Source organism: Momordica charantia (genome assembly GCF_013281855.1).
Source record: "Momordica charantia cultivar OHB3-1 chromosome 11 unlocalized genomic scaffold, Mcharantia_2.0 BLBB01000011.1, whole genome shotgun sequence".
NCBI lineage: Eukaryota > Viridiplantae > Streptophyta > Magnoliopsida > Cucurbitales > Cucurbitaceae > Momordica > Momordica charantia.
Genome location: NW_028275159.1, coordinates 14720409 through 14731171, shown reverse-complemented (window position 1 = coordinate 14731171; position 10763 = coordinate 14720409). Strand labels below are relative to the sequence as shown.

Here is a 10763-nt window from a genome sequence, read left to right as displayed (position 1 = left end):
ATCTGCTTTAGGATGGTCTATTTCTGATATAAAGGGTATTAGTCCTTCGATAGTTATGCATAAAATTTTAATGGAGGATACTTTTCAACCATCAGTTGAGCATCAGAGGAGACTAAACCCAGCTATGAAGGATGTGGTAAAAGCCGAAGTTCTAAAACTGCTTAAGGCAGGGATTATTTATGCTATATCTAATAGTTCTTGGGTGAGTCTTGTGTAGGTTGTGTCGAAGAAAGGAGGGATGACGGTAATAAAAAATGACAAAAATGAATTCATCTCTACAAGGACGGTAACTGGGTGGCGAGTATGCATTGACTACAGAAAATTAAATAAGGCAACCAGAAAATATCACTTCCCTCTCCCTTTTATTGATCATCGCTTGATAGATTAGCAGGTTATCCTTACTATTGTTTTCTTGATGGTTATTCAGGTTATAATCAGATCGTAATTGCTCCTGAGGACCAAGAGAAGACGACATTCAAACGTCCTTATGGTACCTTTGCCTTTAGGCGAATGCCATTTAGGTTGTGTAACGCCCTTGCTACATTTTAGCGATGCATGATGGCTATTTTTGCTGATATGATTGAGGACATCATGGAGGTTTTATGGATGATTTTTCTGTTTTTGGTTCTTCATTTGACACTTGCCTCCATAATCTTTCTCGTGTTTTGCACCGTTGTCAAGAAACTAACCTTGTTCTGAATTGGGAAAAATGTCATTTTATGGTCACAGAAGGGATAGTTTTGGGCATAAGGTTTTTGAAAAAGGATTGGAAGTTGACCGGGCTAAAATCTCAGTGATTGAACAACTTCATCCCCCGATGAATGTAAAAGGAGTTAGGAGTTTTTTAGGACATGCAGGATTTTACAGGCGCTTTATTAAAGATTTTTCAAAAGTTGTAAAACCTTTATGTAATCTTCTTGAAAAAGATGCTCTTTTTCTCTTTACTGGTGATTTTTTGCTAGCATTTAATATGTTAAAAGAGAAACTGACTTCTGCACCTATTATTGTAGTTCCTGATTGGAGTCAACCTTTTGAGATTATGTGTGATGCTAGTGACTTTGCAGTAAGAGCAGTTTTAGGCTAGAGACGAGATAAATTTTTCAGAGCAATTTATTATGCAAGCAGGACTCTTGACAATGCACAACAAAATTACACTACCACAAAAAAGGAGATGCTTGCTATAGTTTTTTGCTTTTGATAAATTTAGGCCATATTTGTTAGGCACTCAAGTGACTGTGCAACTGACCATGCAGCTCTTCGATATTTATTTAATAAGAAGGATGCAAAACCTCGCCTGGTTCTATGGATTCTTCTTTTGCAGGAGCTTGATTTTGAGATTAAGGATAGGAGAGGTTGTGAAAATGTGGTAGCTGATCACCTGTCGAGGATTGAACAGGACAATCCCAAAACATTCCCCATCACATAAGATTTTCCTGATGAAAAATTGTATCAGGTAGAATCTAGTATTCCTTGGTTTGCTGACTTTGTTAATTTTCTTGCAGGAGGAGTATTACAATCAGATCTCAACTCTCATCAAAGAAAAAAAATTCTTGCATGATGTAAAACATTACCTGTGGGACGAACTCTACTTTTCAAAATTTGTTCTGACCAAATCATTCGAAGGTGTGTACCAACTGAGGAAATCAACAATATTTTGCATGAATGTCACTCCTCACCTTATGGCGGTCATTTTGGACCTACTCGTACTGCTGCTAAGGTATTGTAATCTGGTTTTTATTGGCCCACCATCTTTAAGGATTGTTATACTTTTGCAAAGACTTGTGACAGGTGCCAAAGAACAGGTAATATTTCTCGATGTCACGAAATGCCCTTAACTGCTATTTTAGAGGTAGAATTATTTGATGTTTGGGGTATTGATTTCATGGGTATCTTTATATTTTATTGGCTATTGAATATGTTTCTAAATGGGTTGAAGCCGTAGCCACGAAAAAGAATGATGAACGTGTAGTGTTACAATTTGTGCATAAGAATATGTTTACTAGATTTGACACTCCACGCGCTTTTATTAGTGATGAAGGCTCGCATTTCTGTAATAAATTGTTTAATTTGATGCTCACCAGGTATGAAGTTAAACATAAAATTTCTTTAGCTTATCACCCTCAAACTAATGGTCAAGCTGAAACGTCTAACAGGGAAATCAAGTAGAACTTAGAGAAAACAGTCAAAACAAACCGAAAGGATTGAGCTTTGAAGTTGGAAGATGCACTATGGGCCTACAGAACAGCTTTCAAAACTCCGATTAGTATGTCGCCATATAGATTGGTGTTTGGGAAAGCTTGTTACCTTCCGGTTGAATTGGAACACAAAGCTTATTGGGCCATCAAGAAATTAAATTTTGATCTTCAAAAAGCTGGGGAGCAACGCCTTTCGCAACATAATGAGATGGAAGAATTTCGTTGTCAGGCTTATGAAAATGCCAAGCTTTACAAAGAAAGAACAACAAAGTGGCATGATAAGATGATTCGACATCGATCTTTTGAGCTCGGGCAACCGGTTCTTTTATTTAATTCTCGATTACGTTTATTTCCTAGCAAACTAAAATCTCGATGGTCAGGTCCTTTTACCATAAAGTCTGTTTTTCCACATGGTGATACGAATCCATTTGTGACCAATTACATATATCAAAGGAGCAATTATTACAAGAAAGGCAAGGAAGATTCAAGAGGCTTTCACACTGCACCTTCAGAAGCTTGTTAATGCACAAGAACCAACAAATAGTTTTGAGCCCGAATTTATTCATAATGTTACTTCAATGAGTCAAGAAGAGAATGGAGCAAAGATGGCACGGGAAAAGTTGTCTATTTTGAGAGATGGCACGGAGGACAAAAAAAGTGTGCAGATTCGTGAACAGGTGCCTTTGCAGATTGCACCTCTTTGGAGTTTGTGAAGTCAAAAGTTGTCAAACCATATCCAAATGTGAAGCGCCTCCTACAGCACATAGATAAGACCATTTGAAGCATGACTACGTTTTCTGATCCGCATTTAAGTGTCTAGAATGATGTGCAATCAAGTTTTAATTTGCATGTCTTATTTTCTACAATTTGCATTATATATTTTGAAAAACTTTTGGTGTTCTTATGTTGAACGACCATTTGGCCTATTTAAAGGCTTGTAATGCTCTTGTTATGGATAACTTAAGATTAAAACATATTGAAATTCAAGAACTTTTGTTCCTTAACACTTTTGGTGTTGCTTCTTTCAAATCTTGCTTTAGGTTTGATGTTAAACCGATTCATTGGATTAGTCTCGATCAAGCTAATTCTGGAGTGAGTCGTCTTAGGATCTAGGAGTGACCATCGTAGATTCTAAGTCCGATCTAAGAGTGATTCATCTTCTAACCGTACTCTTGGTTGGAATCATTCGGTAAGTTAGTCGTTTTTGTGAATGTTTGCAAGGATCCTAGAAGGACCTCTAGCTTTGTAAACACGAGCAACCTTGGCGCTTATCATTTGGTATCAGAGCATTGGTCGACATCCTTTGGTCGGCTCTAGAGGTGAAATATCTTTACTTTGTCTAATTTTATATTCTGTCATTTTTTCTTTTTTCGAAAGTAGTTCTTACAAAGTGTAACAAGACATACTACAACTTGCCTTGAAATTCTTGTATTTTTGCTCTCGGATTATTAGCAAAGAAAAAAAAATAGAAGCAAAAGAGAAAAAAAAACAGAAGCAAAAGAAACAAAAATCAGTAGCAAAAGAAAGAAAACAGTAGCACAAGAAAAAAAGCATTCGAAGATCCGAGGCACATGAAAAGTTCTTTTCATTATGTTGTGTTTTGTTTAAATTATCAAGTTTTTTATCCTAAGATTGAGTTGCTGTAGTCTTAGTTTGTGAGAGTTGATCATTGAATTAGTTATATCAAGCTTTAAGCAAGATTGCACCAAAATTTAAGCCAACCCTTACATCTTTGACCTAGTACCAAAAGCCTACCCTCGAGTGATAAACACGAGTGTCCTTGAGTGAAATCCTAGTGAGAGGAGTGGAAAGGTCCTTATTTTGTTATTTTATTTTTCTAACAAAATGTCACAGGGAGTACCGCAAGATCCTACTATGGCCATTCTTCAATCAATTCAAGGTATGGTGGAAATGATGAGGGAAGATAGGCAGGAAAGAAGGGTGCAACAACGAAGAGAAGAACGAGTCTTACAGGAAGATGAAGGTATTTTTGACTTCGATGTACAAAAAGAACAAGTTGGGAGTAGAGGAAGGAATAACTTTGCCAACATTATGCAACCGAGGAGATGGGAAAGAGTAAATGAAAAGAGAGATGGTGGAGCTAAACTCAAAATTCCACCATTTAGTGGAACGGCGGACCCCGATGCTTACTTGCGATGGGAAAGGAAGATAGAACGTGTATTTCATTGCTCTACATATAGTGAAAATAAGAAGATGAGACTTGTCATTGCCGAATTCATTAATCATGCTAATGAATGGTATCAACATCTCAAATCCGAGAAAAGAAGGAAAGATGAGGATCAAATAGAAACTTGGGAAAAACTCAAAGAAGCCATGAGAATGAGGTATGCTCCCAAACATTATAAAAATGATTTGAAAACTAAACTGCAAGCTTTGAGGCAGGGAACAAAAAGTGTTGATGAGTATTATCAAGAGATGGTGATTTTAATGGAAAAAGCACACATTCGAGAAGAAGAGGAAGAAACCATGTCTAGATTCCTTCGAGGTTTGAATCTGGAAATTGTTCATCATATTGATAGAAATCCACCACCTTACTTGGAAGATATGTATCACCATGCTATCAAAATTGAAGATCAATTGAGGAAAGAAGAGGAGCATTCCAAATGGAATGAATTCATGCAACAAAAAGGGAAGTTTGGTGCTGTCAAAAGAGTGAAGGCCGAGAGCTCCAATGCCAAAAACAATGAAGTTCCAAAGGAGGTAAGGGAGAAGACTAATTCTCTTACATGTTGGAAGTGCAAAGGGTTTGGACACATGAGCAAAGAATGTGTCAATAAAGAAGTCATGGTGATAAGAAATGGTGTTGTTGATTCAAATGATGCTTGTGAGAAATATGATGCAAAATTTGAGGAAGATTCTAAAGCACATGTTGATGAATTTATTGAACAAGATCGCAAAGATTCTGATTTTGATAAAAGTGAGTTCAAAGAAAAGAGAGAAAGAGAAGAGTTAAGAGAAAGGAATTCAAAGGAGAAAGAAGAGGAAAATAGCAAGATCCAATCCATTTGTCAATATAAGTCAAATCTTATAGCATTGTTGCATAAGGACCCTTACTATCAAGCTCACATATTTTATCCTAGTCTTTCTACTTTTCTAAGATTTTTGCAGGAAGTTCCAACTTTTCAATTCAAGCATGATCGAATACAAGAAACAAAGGAAGCTATAAAGGAGCCAAGAAGAGTTATCCTATCATCTTCTCATGATCTTGAGATTGTCTTACAAGGTAAGTATAAAATATATCTTGATTTTAAAGATACTAACTTGCTTCCTTATTGTGTAGGTAACCATGGACATAAGAAACCTAAGGTGAAAGGCATTGTGGAAAACTACTTATCCAAGAATTTGTATAAAGAATTCCATGGTCGAGAAAGCAGAATGTTATGTTGGAGAATGCAAATGCAAAGTACCAAGTGGAGGAAAAATAAATCCGAGCACAATTTCAACAAACCAAGTGATTGGGTTTGGAAGCACTTTTGGAAGGAACGAAGAATTTGTCCAAGTCCAAACATAAGAAGACTAAGAAGGATGATATTACATGAAGACTTCAAGATTGCACTTCAAGGAAGTCAAAAAGTGGTGTTAACTCAAAGAAGGCAAACAAGAAAGGGCCATAGAAATTTTCAAGAAGAAAGAAGTGACATGTCCAACGAAGAAAATCATAAATCTTCAAGCTCCAATATACAACTCACAAGGTAAGGAACAAGTTGTTAAGGTTTATCATTGGACTAACTTGATTCGTTTTGATGAAGGAAATGAAAACCTTGATTTGAGGACAAATCCTTTTAAAGAAAGGGGGGATGATACGAATCCATTTGTGACCAATTACATATATCAAAGGAGCAATTATTACAAGAAAGGCAAGGAAGATTCAAGAGGCTTTCACACTGCACCTTCAGAAGCTTGTTAATGCACAAGAACCAACAAAGAGTTTTGAGCCCGAATTTATTCATAATGTTACTTCAATGAGTCAAGAAGAGAATGGAGCAAAGATGGCACGAGAAAAGTTGTCTATTTTGAGAGATGACACGGAGGACGAAAAAAGTGTGCAGATTCGTGAACAGGTGCCTTTGCAGATTGCACCTCTTTGGAGTTTGTGAAGTCAAAAGTTGTCAAACCATATCCAAATGTGAAGCGCCTCCTACAGCACATAGATAAGACCATTTGAAGCATGACTACGTTTTCTGATCCGCATTTAAGTGTCTAGAATGATGTGCTATCAAGTTTTAATTTGCATGTCTTATTTTCTACAATTTGCATTAAGTAGTATTTTGAAAAACTTTTGGTGTTCTTATGTTGAACGACCATTTGGCCTATTTAAAGGCTTGTAATGCTCTTGTTATGGATAACTTAAGATTAAAACATATTGAAATTCAAGAACTTTTGTTCCTTAACACTTTTGATGTTGCTTCTTTCAAATCTTGCTTTAGGTTTGATGTTAAACCGATTCATTGGATTAGTCTCGATCAAGCTAATTCTGGAGTGAGTCGTCTTAGGATCTAGGAGTGACCATCGTAGATTCTAAGTCCGATCTAAGAGTGATTCATCTTCTAACCGTACTCTTGGTTGGAATCATTCGGTAAGTTAGTCGTTTTTGTGAATGTTTGCAAGGATCCTAGAAGGACCTCTAGCTTTGTAAACACGAGCAACCTTGGCGCTTATCACATGGCGCCATTGAACTACAAGATGGAAGATCTTTCAAAGTCAATGGGCAACGCCTCAAACATTACTTTTGCAGGGAAGAGAGAAGATTTGATAAAATTCTTTTGGAGGAGCCAAATTGATCGACAGTTACCCCGTCTAGCTACAGACGTTAAATAAAGCGCTTTTTGGGAGGCAACTCATATATTTCTTTCCTTTGAGTTTAATTTTGTTAATTTTGTTTATTATTTTTTTTCTATTGTTGGGTTCTTACTAACTTATTTTATTTTTCTTTTTGCTTCTTTCTTTGTGTAGGAAAAAAAAAAAGAAAAAATTCGCACATGCTGGACGCGTGGAAGCACCGTGGCGCATGCAAGGGCGCTACAACGCTCTGTAGCGCTTGGCCCAACAGAGTTTCCCAAGAGTAGAGCGCCATGGCACTAACTTATAGTGCCATGGCACTTTCGCGATTTCTAGGTTTTTAAACCCAGATTTCGTCCGACAGTTTCCAACATGTTTCGAACCCTAAGCGCCACAGCGCTCCTTCGCTGCTCTCCCTCCATTTTTGCTCGATTTTTCTTCGATTTTCCTCCGTCTTAGGCCGATTTCATCGTCGATACACGGTTTCTACCCTCTATTTCAGGATTGCGTGTTCTTTTGGAGCGATTTTGGGCTTTCAAGTTGTAGGTTTTTGTCAAATTCACAAATTCTTCACAACCAAGTAAGATTTTGCTGTTTTGGGTCGATATATACGCTGATATTTGGCTGTTGTTGTCTGTATTGAGATTCTCCCATTTGGTTTGAAACGTTTTGAAGTGTCGGTACTTTTCTAGAGCATTTTTTGTCGTTTTGTTGTGTTTGTACTGTTATGGCTCCAAAATGAGCACGTGGTGCCTCCTCCTCCTCTAGTTCATATGATAGAAATAAATTTGTTAATGAGGAGGCATCCACTTGGTTCTCTATTGTAGCGGCCTATAAGTGTCTTATTCAGGAACGGGGCCTACTACCTGATGAGGTCCACCAACAGAGCATGTATGAGAATATTGTTTCTAGAAGGTGGGTTAGTTTTGTTCAGCAGCCTCATGTCGCCGTGGTCCCCCTTGTTCATGAATTTTATGCTAATATCCAGGAAGGGTCATATATTTCTTTTGTCCGGGGAAGAAGCGTGGCTTTCGATAATATCTTTATCAAAAAAATTTATGAACTCCCCATGTTTGATCGGGACGACTATAATCGGTATGCTAGTGAGGAGCTTGACATGGATCAGATCATCCGTAGTTTATGCCGCCCAAATGCTGAATGGAAAATGTGGCACGGTGAAGCCATTACCTTCAAATCTGCAAATCTGAGTGTTCACAATAAGGTATGGCATAATTTTATTTGTTCAAAGTAACTTCCAATGACCCAGATGAGCAACGTCACCAAAGAACGAGTCATATTGCTATACGCCATTGTTATCGGTAAGTCTATCGATGTTGGGCAAATTATCAAGCAGAGCATTAGGCATGCAAGACGCGGTACCACAACCGATGGCCTTCCCCATCCCATGCTGATAATCGGCCTCTGTAAGAAGGTTGGTGTTGTTTGCGACCCCACGAAGACATTGATGGGTCCCAAAAGTGTGATGGACAAGAATTACATTTTGTCTATCCGTGGGTGGAAGCACCTTATGGAGATTGAAGACCCTGCGGAAGAACAACCGGAAGTCCATGTCGATCCACCTCCACAGCAGTCCCACTCCCTGACCACTTGAGGAGGAAGTTCGCCATCTGTCACGCCAGTTCCATCGTTTTCAGGTGAACCAGAGGCTGCAATTTGACTATCTTGTTTAATGCTTTCAGGCTCAACAATCAACACAGTCTCTTTCTCCACTTCCACAATTTCTTGATTCATCCATTGAGGACGAGGACTAGTGATTCTACGTCATCATTAAGGGTAGTTTCCTTCTACTCTCTCATATTTTGTTCTGACTGTAATTCTTAATTTGATTGCATTGTTTTTCTTTACATTGGAACAATGTAACATCTAAGTTTGGGGATAGTGGAATCTGGTCTGTAATAATTATTTTTGGATGATAGGTTTACTCTGATTCATATATGCTGATTTCCTTTTTGAAACCTTGAATTTTGATTAATATCCTTGAATATTTGGTGGGTAGTGGAATCTCGTCTATAATAATTATTTTTGGATGATAGGTTTACTGTGATTCATATATGCTGATTTCCTTTTTGAAACCTTGAATTCTGATAAATATCCTTGAATATTTGGTGGGTTATGAATGCATCTTTGAGTGGCTTTTGTATGCATGAAAGAGTTAAGTGTGACTGTTTTTGTTTTCCTTCTTGAAAATTTTATGATGGTTTCTCATTGGATTATTGAATGAAAATTGCCATTGACTTGACACTATTTACACACCCAATGAACTTTTGAGCCTTAGAGCAATCCAGTACATCTTGCTCGATTTTCATTCTTGTGTCTGATCAAATTTGACATATTTTTCTAGAACTTGCTGGTGAATGCATTTTGTGACCACTTGTTTGAATTGGTGTCTTAAGATGATAAGGGAAATGTAGGTTTACCCACAATTTGAGACTTCTAAAGAGCCTACCTCGTTATATTTCCCTTTAGAGAGCCATATTTGAGCCTAATTTTCCATTCTTTTTCTTGGATTGAACACGTTTATTAGCCATGAGGTCTGTTTCGGATATTATCCTCCCTATTTCTTTCTTTACCAGTGTCAAGACAAGGGAGGAAAAGTTGCATGATCTAGTTTGCTTCGGTTCAAGCCAACTTTGTAAGCTACACAAAAAAAGTATGGTTGAAAAGAAAATGAAAAAAAACACAAAAGAAAAGAAGTTTGGTTGGAAAAGGAAAAAAAAAAAAGAAAAAAGAGTTATATAAGCGTATTCTCTCTTCTTTGCTAGTAATGTAAAGAAAGCATTTGGAGAATTATCTTCCAAGGAGAAATAAATTATTGTGTTTCTCTAGAGTGTTAGTGTTCAATGGTGCATTATAATCATTGTTCATTGGCTTCAGTACATTATGTAGTTAGCATGCAACCTAATTTCTCCTTTGTCTTAATTTTGAGCCTCTTAAATTCCTATTACCTCACCTTTAGCTAAGCCTCGTTACAACCTTTATCAAAGTCCCTTTGATTTTGTGCATTCAATTCATATTTGAGAGGGGAGATTTGATTCACTTGCAAGCTTATGGTAATAATGTGCTTTGTTCTAATTCTGAGAGTTAAAACACCTTGAAAATTTGTTGAGAGATTTGAGTGAAATCCTGTGAGAGTGTTGAGTCTTTGCTTTTAATTTCAAGAAGTTGATGAGATGCTTGAGTTTTTTATTTTTCAAAATATTTTGTTCACTACACTTAATCTCTTAATTGTCATCTGGAATGATCTCGTAGAATGTGTGATTGACTTACCGATATTTTTTTGGAGCATAAAAGGTTGAAAGGGTTTAGGAAAGGGAGTCAGTATGTTGAGTTACGAGATGTTCCGAGATGAGCGTGTTATAGGTGTCGGTTGTCTGCTTGGGTTTTAGTTGTCAATAACTAGTTTTGTTTGCTTGAGGACAAGCAAAAAGCTATGTTTGGGGGTTCTAAGTCTCAATTTATATATATAAAAAGAAAAAGTAATCTCAATTTTGAAAATCCAAGCCCATTGTTTGGTCCTGAAATGGACAAGCTTGGAAGGCGCGTAGGTCGGAGTGAATGAGACGACTTCTATGTCTTGAAGAACCTCCTCTTGCCCCGAGAGTACCTGCAAGACAAGATTAGCACTCCGACGAGCAAGTTAGTTTTTATCCGATCTAACTTGCCGAGTAAAGCTGAATTTTCGTACCTTGCATTAAAGGCAAGTGTTACTATTTATAGAAACTGGACCCGACAGGAATTCTGACATAG

General features: G+C 37.3%; 1 pseudogene; it reads left to right on the top strand.

Moving 5' to 3' along the window:
* Positions 1 to 709: 709 nt before the first annotated feature.
* Positions 710 to 6997, top strand: LOC148208173 (uncharacterized; annotated as a pseudogene).
* Positions 6998 to 10763: the final 3766 nt, after the last annotated feature.